The sequence below is a fragment of the Ceratotherium simum genome, chromosome 26, assembly GCF_057802395.1.
Source record: "Ceratotherium simum simum isolate JZ-2026a chromosome 26, ASM5780239v1, whole genome shotgun sequence".
Lineage (NCBI taxonomy): Eukaryota > Metazoa > Chordata > Mammalia > Perissodactyla > Rhinocerotidae > Ceratotherium > Ceratotherium simum.
Genome location: NC_141925.1, coordinates 5,652,040 through 5,674,724, shown reverse-complemented (window position 1 = coordinate 5,674,724; position 22,685 = coordinate 5,652,040). Strand labels below are relative to the sequence as shown.

At 40.9% G+C, this 22,685-nt stretch overlaps 1 long non-coding RNA gene across 1 annotated transcript in view; it reads right to left on the bottom strand.

The window, feature by feature from the left end:
* LOC147913557 (uncharacterized) overlaps window positions 1-22,685 on the bottom strand; it is a 398,277-nt gene that overhangs the window by 239,501 nt on the left and 136,091 nt on the right. The gene's annotated exons all lie outside the window — the stretch shown is intronic.

The following is a 22,685-nucleotide window of genomic DNA, read 5'->3' as shown; positions in this document are numbered from 1 at the left end:
TCAGCTGTTTCTCCAAGGACCTATTGGAAAATGGCATCAGAAACCAAGACCTGGATGCTAGATGTGCTCATTTGCTACTGGGGAGTCATTACTTCTAGGTCCCCTCAGCTATATCAGAGGAGGGAAATATATGTGTGTATACAAATCTGTGATTATCCCCTGGCTTTTTGGAGCATGAATCTCTAGAGCATTTGGACCTCCTCAGATGGACAACGTTATCTCAACAGCAACCTCAGGATTCTCACTTCATTTCATTTATTCATTGATCATTCACTTATTGATTCATTCAGTAGTTAATGAGTGCCTTCTAGGTGCGAGGCATTGTGTTAAACATTGTGTTAAACATTGTGTTAAAAAATCGGGTGGTGAAGATACACCACCCGATTATAGAGACAAGTGGTTTTGGAGATTAGTGAGGTTGAGAAAGTGGGAATATTCCAGACTTGGGAATGGCCTGTGCAAAAACTCTGTGATGGAAGGAGGCAAGGTAATTTCAAAGGACTGAAAGAAGACCAGTGCAGCTGGAATACAGAGAAGAGGAGGAGAATGAAGAGGTGGGCAGGGGCCTGAGAGGTCATTTGGAGGAGTTTGCTCCTGATTCTTTGAAGGGAGTTTGATCTTGAGCCTCTGAAGGCTATTCCTCAGGGACATCAACACGATCAATCTGCATTTTGGAGCATCAGTTTCACCGCTGTGTAGAGAAGAGCCTGGAGCCGAGTCAGAGTAGAGCTGGGGCGATGGTAAATGCTCATACAAGAGATGCTGATGAGAGAAGATAGGGGTAGGGAGTAGGCTGGCCCTACTGGAGATGGGTGATGGATTGAGTATGGAGGATGGCAGAATGCAAAACCTCTCTGCATGTTCCAGAGGACGTTTGTACGTTTGTGTATTTACTGTTCTAGAAAAGGATACTAAAGGTGAGAAGAGTAAAGTTGTGCAACCAGGCTCTTCATTGAAGGTAGGAGAAGCTGGGAGGACTTTGGAGAACAGCAATGTATTGTGTGGACTGTGCCTTACGAGATACGAGCCCACCCAGTGTTGTTCAGATCTTCATTAACATCTGCTAAATGCAACATCGATTTGTCTGAATTTTACGGAAACCAGTGTAGCAAGAGTTTGTACGTCAGGGTTAAAATACCCAGGAGTCACTACAGAGACCAAGGAGCCAGGGGACGTGGAGGACCACAAGCTATAAGTCCCTTTGAATTCAAAGGAATCATGGAGAAGTCTTTGAATCTCCCATGAGAATGGATGTGGGCTCAAGGACCCATCTTCCCTAGCTCTCTAGGGTCAAGAAAGCTTCCTGAGGCCACCTCTGTGTGTAGCCTTCTCTATAGCTCTAAACCCTAGCAATGCCTGACACTTAAAAAGGATCGTCAGTACATCGCAGCTTATTACAGAAATCAAATAAATCCCTACTTGTATCTGTCAGTAAAGCACAAAGTTAAAATTATACATCTAGAAAGGCAAATGAGCTAATCCTCTCCAAAAAACCCAAACAAACAAATACATAAATAAATAAATGAAAAGTATTCCTAGAGCTAAGAAGGAGTTTATTTGAAGATTAAGTTCTCAAACGTGGCTAAAACCCAAGTGCATTTCAAATGCAGGATGTGTGATGAAAGTAGCCGTGCTTCCCGTTGTGGTTCAGTGTTAGAGAAGATGATCTCTGGGAAAAGTGGGGAGAAGTGGAAATACCGCTCCCAGGTTTACAGGAGGCAGATCTAGCCTTCATGACGTTAAAAGCATTTACAGCTCAGTAAGAAATCCTTTAAAAAGAAAAAGTTACTCAGGTAAAGTCCCCGAGAAAGTAGTGGGCCAGGCAAGCATTCCTATTCACCTGACTTCCTGCAGAAACCCTGGCCTATTGAAATAATTGTTTCTCATACCCCAAAGCAAATGAACTGCTCTCTGGCTTTAAATCATCCCTTTCTCTCTTTAGCTCATGATTGACTCTCCCTGTGATACATGTTGTGTTTGCAAGCATGAAGGAAATTATATAAAAACAAATTGCTTTGTACTGTACTGTGATTGTCTGGAAATACTAAATAGACGGCCAAGACGGCATTGCACCAACTTGCAGCTTCGTGAGTTAATGGATGGGATTGAAAAGTTTTAGCTGTTTCAATATGATGAATGCCCCTCGTTTCCAAATACACAGGACATCTGTTTTTAGTATTGTATGAATTATTTCTAAAAGTAACCAATGACTTTGCATGGTAACCCAAAGCAAGGACACAATAATAGATTATTATTTTTTTTGGTTTTGACTCCCTCCACTCACAGCTCACAACCCTCTCCTTTGTTCCCCGGCTAAAAAAAAAAGTCTTTGGAAAATTTTCAAACTAAAGGTCCACGGTAACCACCATTAGTGACTGATCACGGATAGTCATAATCACGAAACATAAACACTAAATTTTGGTCTTTTGTCACAAATGTGCTCAACCACAGATGTGATTATTATTTCAACAGATAGCTGGTGAACATCATATTCAACGTCTAGGACCATTTTAGGCACAAGCATCCTAGCAATGAAGAAAACAAGGCCCTTGCTTAAATTGCACTTAAGTCCTAGAGGGAGGGAACATATAATATACTAGATGGTGGTGGGAGTTAAGGGGAAAAATAAAGTAGAGGATATAGGGCAGGAAGTGCTGGGCTCTGAGATAGCCAGTTGCTTTTTATTATACAGACTGATTGAAGAAAAGCTCTAGGAACTATCAATTGCGCCTTATCCCACTGTAGTACTTCTAGATCATTCTAATGACTCTCTTTGCCTGGCAGGCAGAGAAGTATAGTAGAAAAGAGGGTGGGTTTGGGCAAATACAGCCAAGGATTCACATGCTGGCTCTGTTATATATTAATTCTGTGAACTCGGACAAGTTACATAATCTCCCTTATACTCTCCAACTGTACAGTGGCAAAAATAATACAGTCAAGTGTGCATAATAATGTTTTGGTCAACGATGAACCACATAGATGACAGCGGTCCCATAAGATCACTACCATGTAGCCTAGGTGTGTAGAAGGCTATACCATCTAAGTTTGTGTAAGTACACTCTGTGATGTTCGAACAATGACAAGATTGCCTAACGACACATTTCTCAGAACGTATCCTCATTGTTAAGCGATGCACGACAACATATCTTACAGGTATGTTGTAAAATAAATGTAGTCCTGTGTGCGAAGCGCCCAGCATCTTGTAGGCTTCAAAATATGCTAATGTCCTCATCTTTCCTCCCATTTCTGAACTAAATAATACTTATTTACTATATTCTAGAATAATTCAAACGTGTGTATGCATACGCATGATTACAAGGTCATGTATTGATTATATACACACATTAAAATATTCTCTTGTTAAGATTCCATATATTTCCACATAAGCTAACTCTTCCTCCCCAAGTAGAAGATGTGAACTCTGTCACATCCTTCTTTTATATCATAAAACTCTTGCTTCACAAATACTGTGGTTGAAAGGGAAAAGGAAAAGGTGCAGGGATAAGATGACATATCACAACTTTGCTTTGGTTCCTACACGTCTGCCAAGTGCCCACTGTGTGGGTCTTCATTTCATGCATTTCCTTGTGAGGACCAGGTGCCCGGCAACCAACTGTGACGGGAGGCAGAATAGTACACTAATTAAAAGCATAGGCCTCAGAGTTCCCCAGGCTCTGTTCAAATTCATTTGTAAAATTCATTTGAATTCATTTATAAAATAGAGTTAATGCCACCTACCTTTCAGGGTTATTCATGAGGATTAAATATGAGAACATATGAAAATGCTTTGGTACCCGTTAAGTACTCACAAAACGATGATGATTAACAATAGAGAAAGAATTTTAAAAGTCACCAATAAAGGGTTGTTCCTAGCTAGGTAGGTAGAGATACGGATGTATAATGTCATTTTTTGCATACAAGCACCACCTTATTTAAACGAACATTCCCTGCAAATAACTGAATCAAAGCAAGTGCTTACAGAGAAGTGGGGGACTATATTCTAGATTACACTGTGTTTTGTATCAATGCCACATTTGAGTTTTGTCTGCGTGCCACAAATAAATTTAATCCAATATCAATTGCATGACTCTTTTAACAAATCTAGGACTTGTTGGGATTTTAAGGACTTTGGAAACAATACTTGAGTGTGCCAGTGTAATTAACAGTAAAGTCAGTCTTTTCCCATTTGTTTTGTCAATGAGGGCCACACATAAATTCACCGTGGTGATCTCAAGCAGTCTAGCTCACCAGTGCCCCCAATGCCATCCCCTGTAGATGACAAGAACTCTAGACAAGAAAATAAAATCTCCTTCCTTTCTTATCTCCATGAACCTCTGAATTCTTTGGCTTGGAAATTTCATCAACCGTTCTCTCCTATAAAGTATTGGAAAACAATGAGTAGACATCGTGGAGGTACCCAAGGCTACACTCAACAATTGGCCTACAATTCACATTACTCTTTTTCTCATGGGAAATACCATGCTTTTCTGCTTAGTTCTCATTGTTAATGCCAGGTTTGCTCTCCAGAGACAGAGGCATATTCTCAAGAAGACTGAACCTGCACTCTGCAATCTGGAGTTAGAGTATTAGGAATATTAGTATTATCCTGGTAAACTATATAAAATAGTTTACCATCCATGAATGACATATGCCAAGTAGTGAGTTTCTCTCCAAGGGTTTCTTTAAGGGATTTTGAACAATTTGAGCTTTTCATTCATCCTCATTATTTTAATGCTATGGGGTAGCTTTACCAACATGATCGTTTACACTCATTCAAGGTTTCCCAAGTACATTGTGTCACCACAATTTTCAGGTCTTCAAGGTTTTCTTTTTATCCAAAGTTTGAAACACAGAGTGGATGGTAAATATGGTTTTACACAGCTTTTATCTGATAAAACTTCAAAGAGGAAATACGTCACCATCCTTATCGGCCAAGTGAATTCCACACTCAACTTGTTGGCAAGGTAAGGGATGACAAAAGTTTTACCTGTTTTGAGTCCTGAAGGGTACTTGTCTCCTTTACTCTGGCTGCTCTAAACCTGTCTGAAATTTGAGTCAAAATAAGGATGTGTTTGGTTCAGCCTCAGAGAGACAGAGGTTACTTCAGATATGAATTTGAAAGAGACACCAACAACTCATGGCATCACATCTGCTCTCTGTGTGAACTGTTCTTGTTTTCCTTGAAGAAACCTGTGGTAAGATCCTGATGAAATCAGGAATCAAATATCAAGATAAGAATCCCTTTTCAATTCTTGATTTCCAAATACAAGCAAATGTGCATCTGCCCATCTCCACGCCCTGCAATACAACATACAATCGAAATCAGTTCTTCCCTTGTTAGCGTTCACTCCAGGACGTGTGTAGGTTACAGCAGGGCAGAGAGCTCTCGTTTGATATGAGGGCAGCGCCAGCCATATACTGCACGTTGACTATATTCTAGGCTCTGTGTTAGATGCTTTTCATTGAAGCATCACATTTAATCCTTCAAGAACCATATGGTGTTGTTGATATCACCTCTCTTTTGCAGACGGGGCAACTGGGCAAGAAGGAGCGAAACAATTTGGCCAAGTTTGCACAGCTTCTAAACATTGGAGCTAAAATTTGAACCTAGATGGTCTGACCCCATGCATGCCCTATATTTTATCACAAGGCAATCTCATCTCCACTTGTGCTCTAAGCAAAGAGCAAAGACTTCAAACCATAGAGACCAAATCACTAAAATACAACCTCACTCAGAGCACTCCCAGCTCCTTCCTTTCCCTAGCCCCAACTTGGGATATGTAAAATGGATCAGTTGTTATGAATGGGCTGAGTTTTCTCTACCCCGCTCTTTTTTTTTTTTTTTGGAATACCCAGAAAGGTCAGAAAAAAGTCCATCAGGGGCCAGTGAAGACAAATCCCAAATAGAAGAAGTTCCCAACCTGGCTGAACGTCAGAATCCTCCGAGGAATTTTTTTAAAAAGTACAAGTTTCCTGGTGCCATCCTGGATTTACTGAATTAAGAGTGGGAACTGGAATCTATAATCCATCCTACTCCTTAGGCATGACCCTGAGAGGCACTTTCGCCTGCTTCCTTGCATTCCTGAGTGGGCTAGGTTGGCACGCAAACTTGTCTTCCATCAAGCTTCTGTATGCTTTGCATAATCAAATGAGCTGCTGGAGGTCACTGAGGAACTAAACAGTGCTGATTAATTCAACATCCACTCATTCTTTCAACAAACAACTGCTGTTTAGTTAGAAGAATGGGCCAAGCAATTGCTGATGGACTGCGTCAATCTGGATGATTCCAAACACTGTCACTGTGTACTGTGAATATATCCTGGGATATTATTTGTGCCAACTTGTGTGTGAACATAGGGAAATAATATTTATTGACATATAGGGACATTTTGTTTCCCCTAGTTCTTAAGATAAAGTTCCGTCTCCTTCACCAGACCTTCCCCTTGTCTCCTTTACCCAGCTAGCATTAATTCATATGCAAAAAGCTTTTCACAGGACACCCAAGACCACCATAAGATCCTGTGACTTACACTACGCTGTCATAGCAAGTAACAATTTTCCTTCATAGCATCTATTGCATTTGTAATTAATTATCTGCACAAGTATTTGTTTAGCATCTGTTTCCATGGGTAGACTATAAGCTACATGAGAAAGAAGAAATATGCCTATTTGTTCACAGCTGTATCTTTAGTAGCAAGCATAGTATTCAGCATATAGTGAGCCCTCAACAAACATTAGCGGATAATGATGATGGGTGAGAATCAGAACCTTCTACTGCTATCCATCTAAATTACTGTGACTTTACTACTTTACTGTCTTCATCACATAACTTTAACTGTTCCAAGAAACTCTTGCCCAGGAAGTTAAAAATCCAAATAACTTTATTGTTCATTTGTGGAACTTCTTGAAAGACCCATCAACTTTTCAGCAGAAAGCATCAAACCGCTTTCACCCCAAGACTCTTTGAACTCTTCATGCCAATATTCTTGCCTTGTTCTGTCCACCAATCCTAAACTATTATATCATAATCCTTACTCCTAAGCAGGTCCCTGTATGAAAAGACCCACCTTCAACTCACTTCTAAATCTCAATAAATATCCTGATGTTGCCCATCCCTAAGTTGCTACTAAGACTCTGTTGAAGTAGCTTGCACTCTTCCTTAATTCAGTAAGGCACTAAACTCAGCTTCATCTTATCAAGAGGTTTTCCTGGTGATATGTGGGGGAAGTCAGCATTTGACATGATTAATATCAATAATCTCAAGACAAGCCTCAGTTATGGAGTTAGTTCAGCTCTCTGCTCAAATATCATATCCTCAAAGAGGCCTTCCTTGACACTATCTAGACACTACCTAAAATAGCGCCTTCTGGCTATTTCTATCCTCTCACCCTGATTTCTTGCTCAGAGCAAGAAATCCCACTATTTGGCATTATAATAAATATTCACTTGCTTATTTGTCATATTCCCATTTCTCTTTTATAGTGTAAGCTCCATAAGGGTAGGGATTCAGTTTTGTTCCCCAGTGTATTGTCACTCCTAGGATTATGTCTGCCACATCATAGGGACTCATGTAGTGTGAAGAGGACGACAGAAGCCACTTGTCTGGGTCTAGTTAAGGGGGTCATGGAGGGAGGCAAACAGGAGAAGACTTCGCATGTTTATAGTGTCTTCATTTTTCAAATATCTCATCTCATTTTATCATCACTGCATCCTAAATGTTGACATATATTGTTCCCATTTTACAGATGAAAAACTTGAGGCTTAGGAGGTGTAGGGGAGGAAGACATACACTCTACTCACTCTGGGTCCTTCTGGCTGGACTAGGAATTAAGTTGACATGAGACAGAATAACAGGAGAAAATCAAGAAAAGCTTTATAACATCTATGCATGGGAGAGACCCAGGAAAACTGAGTAACTCACCAAAATGGCAGAGGCTCTCATCTTAAATACCATCTTCAGCCAAAGACAAAGGAGGATGTTGGGGGTGGGGAGAGTCAGTTATGGGAGATTATCAGAAAAGCACAGTAAACAAGAGTAAGGTTATTATGCAGATATAAGTCCTTGCCTTCCACATTGATAAAGGTTTCTAGAGATAAGGCTGTCTCCCCTTCTTCCTGGTACAGAGAGGGAGATACCTTTATAGATGGAGATTCCCTTACAAATGGAAATGTCTCATACAAAGGGTAAATTCTACTTTTCAGAGCTTCTCCCATGTCTGCAGTTTTTAAAAGAAACCAACCCAAAATATTCCTCATACCAAAGAGGCACATTTTGGGGTGGCCAATTCTGATCACCCACAGAGAATTGCTTAAGACCAGGCAGTGCCTGCCCTAGAAGCAGGTCCTCCAATGACAGCTTCCATGTTCTATGTCATCACTCCCTGGCACTGAGTACGGGGATTGGAGATCAAGAATGACTGATCACTCTCTTTCCTAGCAATCATGGGGACCCAGGAGAGGTTACTCTGCTAAGATTAAAATTAGAGTGTGCTCAGTTGATATTTGTAACAGCCAGACACTCACTGAAAACCTCCAGCAATTTATATTAGAAGAAGCATCTTTAATTCTCATGGGATTGTGATTCCTAAGAATGAAGACAAAGTCCGGGTTCAGAGTAATCCTCAATCCAAAGGGAATCATATGCATGAAAACAGAGAGTTAATCTCCTGAAATGACTGAAAAAGATGGCTGATCCAAATCACAAAATGAGTCCTGCTTTAAAATGTAGCATTAAAATTGACACACGTTTAAAAAAATTCCTAGCACTTCAGAAAAAAAATTTTAAAAACTTGATACATTCCATAGATAGCATGGAAACATGAGTGCCTTTTTTGGTCAAAGATAACCCAGAAGGGATGAAAGAAGGGAGGAAAGAAAAAGAGGATAAGAAATATGTTCCATTTCAGGAGAGATAACAGGAGGCTGAATTATCCAGATAATTATCTCAATCCCCACTTCACTTTTTCAATGTGGAAAGAGCTTCACTGGAGACCATCTTGCTTTAACAACCACTGAGCATAATTTAGGGGGAAAAAATCTGCTAATGACCCTCCATTCAAAAGGTTTTAGAAGGAGCAGTGGGTGGCATATTTAAATGATAATGAAATACCACCAGGCTAGGGGAAGACACAGATTACCTAATAGGCAGAGTTTTCTCCATTAATAATGACTTTTAGAGTAAGAATGTCAGAAAATGAGACCAAGAATGAAAAGCCATTTTTTTCTGAATTTCTGATGAGGTGATCTTTTGTGAAAAGAACAGAGTAGAAGAGGGGTATGAGACCTCAAGACAGACCAAGACTCATTTTCCCATCTTCCCACTAGAAAATGTCACTTCTCCCTTTTGATGGATGTTAAAGTAAAATCCTTATCAGGCAGAAATCACTATCAGATGTAGTTTTGCATCAAAACCAACCAAGGTCTTCTCCTAGAGGGAAGAGACAAACTTCAGGAGAATTATAAAGCTGGAAAAGTTTGCACATGTTCTGTATTCAAAGCACTTGATTTCATCAGCTTTCTCATTAGAAACAAGTGTCCCCATCCAGTGTCCCTATCAATGCAGGATAAAGGGTTCTTCTCACACTATGAATACAAAATGTCAAGGTGATTGGCATAGACTAGTCCACGAGCAGCACATAACAGAAACAGCCCTGATACGGTTCCTATCTCCAAATTTGAAGATATGCACAGGAGAGATTTATCAAATATCAAACACAACTCTCAAAAGCATTTGGAGGAATAAATGATATATTTGGAGGAGAGAGATGGGAATGTGCCCTCTGAAGCCCAGATGTATATACCTTACCCACTACTGGACATCTGTTTGATGCCACTCAGCAAAGGCAACCTGAATTCATTATCTCCTCTATAACAATGTCTCAAACTGGCCCCTCATACAGTCAGTGGTCTTCCTCATTTAAAAACAAACAAACAAACAAAAAAACATGGGATTCCTCATTTTCCCTTCTCCTTAATCTAATCTATCTCTACCCTATGTCAATTCTACCTGTGGAATATAGCCAGAATTCATTCACATTGGTCCATCTCCACTGTACCAGTCCTAGTCCAGACCATCACCAGCTCTCGCCAGGAGCCCTGCAACAGCTTCCAAACAGGTCTCCCCATATACATGTCTTCTCCTCATCCCCGCATTGCAGCAGTGTGATTCTTTAAAATGCAAATAGACCACCATCACTCCACTACAAAGAAAGGCTGTGATAGTTTTCCAAATCCTCTTCAAATGAATCTAGCACAAAATCCTCAATGCCTGTGGTAGGCAGAAAAATGCCTCCCCGCCCCCCACCCGAAAAAAGCTGTCCACATCCTAATTCCCGGAACCTATGAATATTCTGTTTCATGGGAAAGGGGATTAAAGTTGCAAATGGAATTAAAGTTGCTAATCAGTTTCCTTTAAAATGAGGAGGTTATTCCTGAATTATCCAGGTGGGTTGGGTTGGGTGTAATCACAACAATCCTTAAAAGTGAAAGAGAGGGGCAGAAGAATCAGTGTCTGAGTGATGTGACGTGAAAAAGACTCAACCCATCATGGCTGGCTTTGAAGACGGAAGAAGGCCAGGGGCCAAGGAATGCCAGCAGCCTCTGGCAGCTGAAAAAGTCAAAGACACAGATTCTCCCCTGGAGCCTCCAGAAGGAACACAGCCCTACTGGCACCTTAATTTTAGCCCACTGAGACCCATTTCAGACTTCTGACCTCCAGGACTGTAAGATAATCAATTTGTGTTGTTTTAAGCCGCTGGGTTTGTGCTAATTTGTTACATCAGCAACAGGAAACTCATATGTGCCCTATCAGGCCCTACAGAGGGTGGACACTGCCCCAGCTCTGCGGCTTCATCTTGTACCACTTCATGTTTACCCTTTGCCGTTTTTTCTTCTGGATTTTTCTAAGACTTGAGCTGCTACACGTTGCCCAAAGATGCTGTTACCTCTCCCTTGAATGCCCCTCTTTCCCAGCTCACTCCTGCTCATCATTTAGGTCATGGCTGAGTGACGCCTGACTTTCCCACAACGCCCACCCTTCCTGACTCCTCATTAAGGATAGTCAGATGCCCCTATTTCATGATCCCTTGGCACCCACAACACTCATCACACTTGTTAGCACTTCTTTAAGTCCAGAGTAATCAACTCCTCCTGGTTTGCATGGCACTCATCCTGGTTTTCATGGTTTTAGAATGAAAGTCTCACCTCTCAGGAAACCTCTCATTCTGGGAAACCCAAGACGTCTGGTCACCCTATCAAGCCTGCCTTCCCAAGCAGCACAGGGCCTGACATAGCAGGTACTCAACAAAATACTAAATTAATTAACGGACTTAATTTTTCCATCGTCTTTTTCTGGATGTACACTCATTTTTAGTCACGTTCCCTTCCACTCTTGACCCTTCTGTCTAATCATCTAAATTGGTCCCAGGCTACTGCATCCTGGGTATTACCCAAATCTGTGATTATGCCATCCTCTTAGAGCTATGCTCCACACACCATCTTTCCCAGTTGATCTTCCTTCACTCTCCTGTAATATGAGAATGAATTCTTGATCCAATCATTCAACGAAGAAAATCTGTATTATGTACCCACTGCAAAAGCAAACATTAAATGCTTTTTGATAAATTTCTACAGAGTTTAAAATGTTCTGTGCTCTTGAAAATGAACATAAATGATAATAATGGTCAACATCTTTGAAAAGTTGGTTCTCTGGAGAAGAATGAACTTTTTAGGTCTCCTGGGTGCTATTTTGTGTCTTAAAAGAGGAATAAAATTGGAATTACATAGCTAGGTATCCTCTATAGGGGATTCCTAACCTTTGAAGTACTCTTTACAATAAAGCAAGAACTTAAATTTCACCCGGTGATCGAGTTTTACAAAATTTTTTTGGTCCCAATGTTCAATTGTATGAGAATTAGTCTTCACTTTATCTGTATAAGGCTGTGGTTTTCAAAGTTTAATATTAATAAAAATCAAGTTATTTGCCTGTTAAAAATGCAGATTCCTGCCCAGGCATATCCCTGAAGTTTTTGTCTTAGGATCCGTAAACTGGTTTTCTGGTAAGTAGCTTCAAGGATTGCCATGGATAGCACCTTAATAAACTTGACAGAATGATAAGTTTTCAATGTAGTAACATGGTGTAAAAGATAGTCTTGATGTAATCCCTTTAAAAGCTTACAATTATAGATCAAAGAGAAAGCATGTACATATTTGTGTGCCAGAATGGGAAGGCATTCAAGTGAGTGGGTGGAGAAAATAACATTCATAAAATATAATATTTAACAGCAAGTGAGAAATCTTCTTATTGTCACTGCCAGATAATATTACCCAAAGGAATCTGGTATGTGGAATATAGATTTCCTTGATAAAAATGTCTAAAGTGTTGCCTACACCTCATAAAGCATAGAAACAAAGTGTAAGAATCAAAGTCTTGCTTTGTTGACCCTTTATGAAAATACGACTCTCTTCATGAGTTGGCATGAATTGGGATTGAGATAAGAGCATGCTGCCTTCCTTGTATAGACTAGGTGGTACCCAAAGGGTGCTGGCCCACCAGGGAGACTTAACAGATGTCTCTGTAGCGATACTCAAAAAGAAAGAGAAGATTTCCTCTCAATGCAGTACACTTTCTCTATGGTGTTCTCTGTTGCTGTTACTTTAAAACATTTTTCACAGAGATGGTCTTGCAAAGATGCATGGTGCCAAATGGTTATGTAGTCCTTCCTAAGACATTTATTAATTAGAAAGGAAACAGAAACAGTAAATGGACTGCTGCTTTACAGCACGTGTCCTTTTAGCCTACATGGCTACCTCTGCTGGGCGGTATGCGAAAAGGCAGTGTCAGGGGTATACTCTGCTTACGGACTTACTCTTGAATCACTTGTATTCACCCATTCATACACTTCGACTCCTTTATGATCTTGGCTTCCTCAGCCCACGACATATATTCATATCCTCACTCTATCATTTGCTCACATTTTAGGTTTGCTTCAGGTTGGGTGACCCCACGCAAAATGGCTTCTCACAAAAATGTCAGTAATTCATATTCCTCACCCCAGATTCACTTCTCAGAAACTATCCCTGTCGGAAAGGCAGCATACGGACAAGACTTGGCATCACCATCTTGACTCCGAATGAACCACTGAAGGAGACATTAGACATCATAGGATCGTACTTCTTTGGTATTTTGGGGAGTGAGAGAAAGGGGACCAATGTGCCAGAGGGTGCATTTCTTGAAAAATACTCAAGTTCATAATATGGATAAATATAAAGCATTTCTAGAACATCCCCATGGAAAGAAATTGTTTAGTAACAAGAAATGCTCTACACTTTTGGGCTTCAAAAAATGAGTCAGATTGAAAAATGCTCTTCTCAACGCAATTTTAAGTTCTTTTAGGATAGGGATGTTGAAAGCTGACCTCAATCACAAAACAAACCTGGAACGGTGATTTGCACATAACAGAGTTTCAATAAAAGGTATTTATTGAATATGACATTTATCGAATATGATATAACTCTGACTAGGCTCCAAACAACTTTGAAATATTTGTTGTAGATCATTTTCACTCACGAGCTGAAGGGTTTTCCATGTCCTCTTTGACCTTCCGCAGTTACGCATCTGGTCTTGCTTTTAGTGCTTCCTTATATTTGCATGGTATGTTCTGCCGTGAAAACTGTTGTCACATCTATTGTATCATTGATTTCCCACTAACTCTTTAGAGAATCTTACAGCTTTCATAGATGAGGAGACTGAGGCTGAGAGAAGTCTGGAACTCACAGATATTGTGTTACAGGGTGGAAATGGAGGATCAGTTTGAGACTCAAAATCCATCCCTCTGTAGGTTATAAATCCAGTCTTCTGTATAGCACATCCTAATGCATTGGCTCTTTAGGAGGAGCTCTGAAGGTCAAACCAGCTCTGACACTTACTACCTGTGGGTCTTGACATCTCAGAGCCACAGTGTCCTCGTCTTCAAATGGGACTAAGGATAGATAACAGTAATTGACCCTTCTGATTCACAAGTATCCATTTGTTCATCCATTTTCCAGATGAGGAGATCAAGGCTCAAAGAAGTGAAGAAGCTGCCAACTGTCAGAGGCTGTCTTCAAAGATGGCGGCTTGATTCTACTGTCCATCAGCTCCCCTCTGGCTCACTGTCTCTCTTACCCACTGCTTATGTTTACAGTGCAGCTGGAAAACCAGGTGATGTACATAGAGTAACGATAAACACATAAACTATCACAATGCAGGTGACATATTTTCCATGTTTATTTTTTATATTTATATTTACTACATTTTTATTATGATTATTAAGGTCGGTTAAGGAAATGTCAATCTCCCTAAATGCATTTGCCAGCAGCACATCTCTACAACTTCCTCCCTCTGCTGGCTCTCTTCTCTGATAAAGCATCTGCTTAGAGAGATGCATGAAGGATGCAATAGCGCACAGTGCCAAGACCTTCCACCTGAGGCCCATACAAATTCAAAAACAAGAACACCAACTTCAAAGCCCTCACATTCCATTTTGAGTCTACTTTCCCTCAAATTAATGGAACCAAGTCTCCATGTCTGCTCTGTGTGTTTAATAGTATAATCTGCAGCAGAATCCAATAGCATAAATTGATTAAACCTCATCAAATAGTATTCCCTAAACAACTTTTCCTACAATTAAACCATTGTGTTGAAAAGGAATTTGGTTAGCAATACTAATGGGTATCCCCAAATGAACTGTGACATTACTCCCGAGACTCTAGGATGACATTGCTCCCTCTTGCTTCACAGTAATAGGAAACAAAATCATCTCAACATTTATGCACCAAGTCAAGTAGATACAGTCTCCAGAAGCAAATAGCCCCCCTTCTCTGACCACAAGGGAAAACGTTCTCCCATCTAGAGTGGAATGGTAAGACTTGGCACATGTGCTTCCACTGTCCCTTCCTGTACCCCTGGAAGACATTGCTAATCAATCACAGCACTTTCCTGCTGAGCTCAGATGCAGTCTTCTCAACAAAACTACAGGGAGCCTTTACTAATCAGAACTGGCAAGCAAGAAGTCTATTTGCCAGCCCTCTGTCTAGAGTCTTATTTCACTAAGCCTAGACACAAAACTCCCCATGACCCAATCCAGATACCCAGATTTGAGAGTGCCAAAATCCATGGGATGTTGAATCTTATTTCTCAGTATACAATGACCATTCTGGCACATTCAGTTGACTTTTAATGAAACTACTTCTCTTGAGTGGCCAACAAGTTGTCCTTATCTTCCTCAGCACCACTAGCCGGTATTTCTCAATAACCCTAAAGTAACGCTTGCATTGCTTCCCCAAGTGCTTATTTGCTTCTCTAATCAAGGGAAATCTATTCTACTGTTAAAATCTGTCTCTAGAAAAATCCTTTTGAGTATAACCATTCCGTTTCCTACTCCCCCATTCTAAAACCATAAAAAGTAATTTTAATTCACTTTAATTTTTCTTTCTCCCTTGGGGTATTAAGTAGTTGGATCCTTCTAAGGGTTAACATAGGACAGTTTCTTTTATTTCTCCAGCAAATGAGGAAGTAGAATATCATCTAGTGATACGAAAAATCACTTTTCTATTAATTGATAAGTAGTAAAACTGACAGATGACATGTAGTATTTTTTTTAAACTCTACAGGTTTCTAAGCAATCCTTTATATATTTTAAAAGCCAAGTTATAACACCTATGAGATATAAATTTAAACACATGTAACCTATTTTAAACAATGCAACATACAAGAAAATATCTGTATCCATTTCTGATTTTTTTTTTATTTAAAATTTTAAGAGTGTTCAGATGTGTAGAAATGACTGGACCATTCCATAAAGAGAACTGTGAAAAATTAAGATGAAAAGCTAATGAAAAATTAGATAAATGACATAAAAGACTGTGAGACAAAAGAGAAGTTATGATGATATTTTTTTTTAGAGACCCTGAATAAAAAACCAGAGTAGAAATGAAGAAACCTTAGGACTAAAAAACTGGAAGTAGAAGATGTAAAAAACAGCTTTAAACAACATGCACCAACATACCCTAGGAAAGAGGTATGAGAACATCAGTGCCTGACACTGGAGTCAATAACAAAATACAATGAACACTTTCAGTATGATTTCAAATAACTACTAAGATCTATGAGACCGGCCCATGCTTTGTAAGGTGCAGCTAATATATTGACTTGTATATGCTTTATAATTTTAATTGAAAGAGGTGGGCATGTTCGACAAAAGATTTATCTTTACATCTTTTCCAACATCTATTTACTTTTCTAGTCCATGCCATGGCCTATGCTGACTTACTCTTCTCTGAACATCTAGAATGTTCTAGATAATTCACTAAAATAGTAGACTCCTAAAAACCAAATGGCTCATGGAAGGCATTTTCTCCACCCACCTTCCTGCCCCAATACCACCAATTCAGCCTGAGAAGCCCTGCCCAGCATCTGTGAGTGTGTGTGTGTGTGTGTGTGTATGTGTGTACGTGTACATGAAGATGTAATGGCACTCCATGCAGTGATATGAACATTCTATAAAGGAGACAGTCGATGTTCAGAGAGGTTAAGCAACTTAGCCATAGACACAGAGTCACTCATGTCTCTTATATTCAATGCTATTCCTGCTATCCCTAATGGTTTTGTCTATTAATATGGCTCACAACTGCTACTCAACCTTTCCAACACACGCTTAAAGTGTTCATATGTTTGGGAATCCTGACTCCCCGTGGAGAGTGTAAAGTCTTATTTATGTCTTGCAATTACTTTTCCCCTTTACTTTGGCTAAAATGCCTCACACAGTGACAGGTACATAATAAGCACTCAGTAAACGCGCATTGATTGAATTTAGCTCTTCCTGCCTTATACGTTGCCATAAAGTCTCTTAATATTGCTTTCATTTTCACAGCTATTGATTCAATTATTCTTCCTCAAATCTTAAATTAAGCAGGCCACCCCTCCTCCAAGGCATCCACATATTAGTGGTATCCTCATTCGTCTTCCATTTACATCTAACTAAACTAATTATTTTCCTGCTACCTCACACCCCATCGGTGTTACACAAATCGCTGAGATGGCCCTATCTCCTGCACGCATCACTTGTATCTTTTCAGCAGCCTGTTATAACACGGGTGACAGAACTATTAAGCATGTCAGCCTTCAATGCACGAGGAACTTATGTAAAGCAAATGGTGTCATCTGAGGTAAAACTGGTTCCCTTTGCTGGTGACAGCAGCAAAGGGAAATGCAGGAGCCAACAGGACTGCCTCCAAGCAAACTTTAATGGGGAAGAAGAAATTATTTACCCATCCCTGGGGCAAAAAAGAAAAGCAAAAACAAAGCAAAAACAGCTTCATGGTTTCTGCAGGGCTTAGAATGTACTGGGAGTGGTTACTGATGCACTAAAGAATTGAGCAAATGGTTGGATTTTATGCAACATTGAATAGCGATGATGGCAGATGGATGGATGGATGGAGGGTGGGAGGGAGAGAGGAGGGGTGGATGAATGGATGGATAGATGAATACATAGATAGATAAGCAGATAGATAGATAGACAGACAGACAGATAAATAGGATCCTTGAACTTTTTTCCATCCCATAGCTACAATTGCACTTCAAGCCAATGTCATTTCTCCTTCCCAGGCTATTTCAACACACTTCTTAACTGTTCTCCTTGCTTCCACTGTGCCTCCCTCCAAGCCTTCCTCAATACAGTAGCCAGAGTAATATTGTTAAAAATGTAAGTCTAATAGTGTTCCTTACTCTTTCATATCCTTTCATGGCTGCCAATGGCACTTAGGATAAAATCTGAAATCTGCACCTTGATGGATATCTCTCCCCTGTCCACTCTTTCAATACCATCATACGCCCAGTTCCAGCACTCTGTTCCAACCACACCTTTTTCTAATTCTTCAAAAGCCCCAAATGTCTTGTCCTACCCCCAGAGACTTTTCCCTAGAATGTCTCAACTTAAATATTAATTCTTTGATCGCAAATTAAATTACCATACTCTGCACAGACCCTTATAACATGCTGTGTGTTTATCTCGCAGTACTCGCCACAATTTGCAGTTATACACTTATTTGTATGACTGCTTGTCTAATGTCTGTTTCCTCTGGGGAATAAAAGCCCCATGGATCCAGGAAACTTGCTTGTCTTGCTTCTCACTGTGTCCCAGCGGCTAGAACCATACCTGGCACAGAAGAGCATTCGAGGCGTGTTTGTTGAGTGAATGAAAGCATGGCTCCAGCCACCTGCTTGATACAGTGAGAGAGCAATTCCTGGAGGGAAGAGATGAGGAAGACGATCAGACGATCACAGGAATGGTGACACGCCTGTTGTGATTCCTCACCTTTGCCCACATCCCTGATCAAAGCTCTCACAGGGCAAACAGAGGGCTTGACAAGCACCGTCAGTGACGTCGAGCCCAGCACTGGGAGGGTTGCTGAGGAGGATGCAAAGATGCACAAGGCTTCATAGGAGCTCTCTGCAGATGTGGCACCTCTTGTTTGCAGACTTGGCCTTAGGAAAGGAGATTGCAACCAGTGTCAGCCACCACCATGGTAGGTAGGGCCATGTGCTCTGAATAATAAGGTCTTTTTTACTTTAGACTGAAATAGTTATGATCTTTCTTTTACTTCTCCATCCCCATAATTCTTTATTAAAATATTTTTTAGAATGGATATATATGAATACTCAAAGTATTAAACTATATATATATATATGCATATATTATAAAACAAATATACATATATATAAAATCTCAAAGGCACAATTCAGTTCCTTACTTATTAGTCCTTCACCTTGGTTTTTTTCTCAGAGTAAAACTTCAGTTGCAACATGTTGGAGTGTCAAACCACTCTGAGGCTCCAGGCACGTTGGGCATCAGAAGGATTTAGGGTTGTGGCTCTCGGTGGCTCTCTGCCTTTACTAACAAGAGTCTTTTTTAATGCGTAGTCCCTGGTAACCAGAGAATGTTCCAGTTTTTATTTTGACAGTGCAGTGTACTTCATGTTCCTCGTTCTTTCCTTGCATGGAGAAGAGAAAGAGGAAGGAGAGCTCCACGGTAGAAGTCTATTTTTTTTTTAATTATACCAGTTATCAAGTTCATCTGCTTTTTGGAGAAGTAGATTTATAAATATAACCGAGACATTAGCTGAGATCTTCAGGGACCACAATCCTCAAACCCTTGTTGAAGCCAAAAGCCCTCGCCTCTATTTCTTTGATGAAATGTACCGTGCCATTGGCACTTTTGGCCCAGGGTCCTGCACATGGAAAGAATTTAGCACAGTGGTCAAGAGTGTGGCCTGCAGAGTCGAGATGCTGGAGTTCAAACCCAGCCACCTGACTTTGAGCAATCCATGCAACCCCTTCAAGTGTAAAACAGCAGTGATTGGCAGGACCTATGTCACCAGGTCATTATGAGGATGAAATGAAGTAATGCATGTAAAACGCTTAGCCCGAAGCCTGGTCCATGAGCAAATGCCCAACACATTTGCTGTTACCTTCAGTGCTGCTAAGGACAGCGCCGGTTTTCCACCGCATGGACCCAGGCCGGAGCTCAGCACTTCACACAACTTCCATCAAAAGCTCGCTCTCGAAAATGTTTTAAGTAGAAGTGTTTTGGAGGAAGAGGTTAAGTTTATTCCTGAGGGGCAGGGGAATGGGGCAGACAGAGTGGAGGACTGGATTATGACAAAACAAATGACTTCAAACCAAACTTTTGTAACAGTTGCTGATTTCCTTGGGACCTCTCCCCTCACGTGGTTATCAGCTTCCCACCCAATCCTGGTTGGATCCTGGTGCCTCTTTCTTCTCCTTCCTCTCCCCTCCCTCGTCAGAACCACAACAAAGTCTTCTCTACAACAGAGCAGTATTTCTGCTACTATCTTTTGCTGAATTGAACACTGCCAAAGTTATGCTGTCAGTGCCCCACCCTCCGCCCCAAAGGCTTTTCCAAAACAGACACCGCTGTTCCCCCAAAAAGGAATTCTTATTTAACCTTCCAAAGAAACCTATGGGTTGCTATTGTCCCCCTCAGTATAGAAGAGGAAATTGGGGCTGAGAAATGTTAAGTAACTTTCCCAAGTTCACAGAAGTGGGAATAGAGAGCCAAGACGTGAATTCCCGTTTGTTTGTCTTCAAGTCTGTGCTTTTCCCAGTAGAATGGTTGCTTCCTTTATTTGAATCTAAATGAACTATGAGATGTGACCCACTGGGTCTGTTGAGCACACACAGCCAAAAGACTCACAGCTTATTTGGCCTAGCAAGGCACAACTGTTATGGACTTCTACCAACAGAGTTTTCAGAGTGTATTGGGGTGTAGACTGAGAACGCCATGCATTTAACACAGTTCTTGTACATGAATTTTGGATAAAACAATGATACTAGGACTAGAGAACATCAGACCCCTGATTTCCAGAATCTCCGAACCTTTGTCAAGAAACAGCACGACATTCATCTCAAATCAGTCAAAGGAAGAGGTTCTTGAATTACGCTAGTCTCAGAAACAATGTCTTTTGCCAGAATCCATGGATTCTGAAGCTCCTTTTTCCTTAGGGCCTCAACACGTCAGAGAGCAATGCGTTACTTTCTAAACTGGCTTCTCCCTCTATTCTGCGAGTTGAAGGTAAAGATTCAATCTGACTCATATTTCCAACTCCACTGCCTAGCTCCTCTTAAATATAGTCTGAATCCTCATTCTGGGCAAATAAAACATAGGCAGCCAAGAGGAGAAAGCCCCAAAGACAATGAGTTGGCTGTAAATTAACACCATCCATTTTAAAAATTATTTAGCAATAAGCATCCAAAGTCATAAAGCTGCTTATATCCTTCGACTGTATAATTCCTCTCGGGATGTTTATCCTCAGGAAGTTATCCCAAGGAAGAAAACTCTATAGATCCTGAGTAACTAACTCTGGCAATAATGGTGTTAGTGAAAAGAGCAGAAACTTCCTAGATATTCCATAATAAAGGAGTAAAGCATCACTCTGATGATATATTGTGTAACTGTTAAAATTATGATTGTAGGGAGTGACAGAGCAACATGGGGAAAAAATGCTCAAGTCAAAACTGAAGGGAAGAAATTATAACACCTAAATCACAAGCCATGCTGACCACAGCTTAGGACACGTATCTGGACAGGAAAACGTAGAACAGGCTTCATGGCAGTGGGGCATTCAGGTGCAGGTAAACCTCGCCTACTCAGCATCTTTAGAGAGTTGTTTGTGTGATAAGTTTAAAATGGGCACAAAGAAGGTCAGGGAGATCTTGGATTCTGTTCTGAAACGAAAGGCAGGCACTTGGAGCAGAGTCCCTGGGTGAGAGAGTGCAGCTTTGCATGCAAGACATGGAGATTCCCCTTCCTGGAGCCAGACCCGCACCGGCTGTAGCGTGTGATAACGTTCTCGGACCATCTGCTCAGGGGCTCTGAAGGCAGCGTGTGTCCTCCTGCCTGGACGCCGGGGAGGACACTGATCACTAGTCAATCTGCTTGAAATTGCCTCTGATGATTAGTGTGCAATGACTCAGGTAGGTCACGGCCAGGGACGTTTCTGTTATTAATACATTAGCAGCTGTAAATGGGCATTGATTCCACACAGGGTGCAGGTTTATGGACTTGGTGGGGAGAGTCTGGCCCTGTGGGGTGTAAATGGTCATGGCTGGAGGAGGAAGCATCCTGCAAGGGCATTGTACTTCGGGGAAGGGTGGTGAAGGCCCAGGAGGAAGACCAACCAGCTCTGAAAGGAAAAAACCTGGTCCAGGAAGATGAAAGAGAAGAATTTACAAGTAACGGGACTGTCGGTTGGCTCTCTCCCACATCTGAGATGGATCTAATCATATTCTTGCATTCTGAGCCCAACATAGATTCCTCTCTGTGATTGGCTAGTCCATGATATTTAATACAACATGGATTGTTTTATTGACCTTAAATTTTATCTTATAGTTTACCGTGAATTCAGGGCCCCACGTCTGTCTATTCACTGTAATATCCCTAGCAGTCAGCAAAAATCCAACACAATAATTTTTCCATAGTTATTTGTGAATGAATGAATGAAGGATGACGTTACCAAATTAAGAACGTTGACATAGCAATGTCATAACACCCTGAACTGGAATGTACCACAATACAGTTTTTCGAGATAATTTATCCTTCTTAAATAGAGAGACGGAGGTCCAATGAGTTATCTAACTTGCCAATGCACACATGCACGCAGACACACACACACATACACACACATATCAGTCAGCAGGAGAGGAGATTACTTCTCAGTTATGCAGTTGTTCTAAATAATAATAATAGAAATCATTATTAGCATTTATTTAGTGCTGACTGTATGCCAGGCACAGAGTGGGTGTTGGTACTTTCTGAGACAAGAATTCTCGTTTGTGGAAATAACTACCTGAATTGAAAAGAAACTAGCTACTTGTTTAAAAAATATATTCCGGGGGCCGGCCCGGTGGTGCAAGCGGTTAAGTGCGCGAGCTCAGCTGCGGCGGCCCGGGGTTCACCGGTTTGGATCCCAGGCGCGCACCGACGCACCACTTGGCAAGCCATGCTGTGGCGGCGTCCCATATAAAGCGGAGGAAGACGGGCATGGATGTTAGCCCAGGGCCAGTCTTCCTCAGCAAAAAGAGGAGGATTGGCAGATGTTAGCTCAGGGCCAATCTTCCTCACAAATAT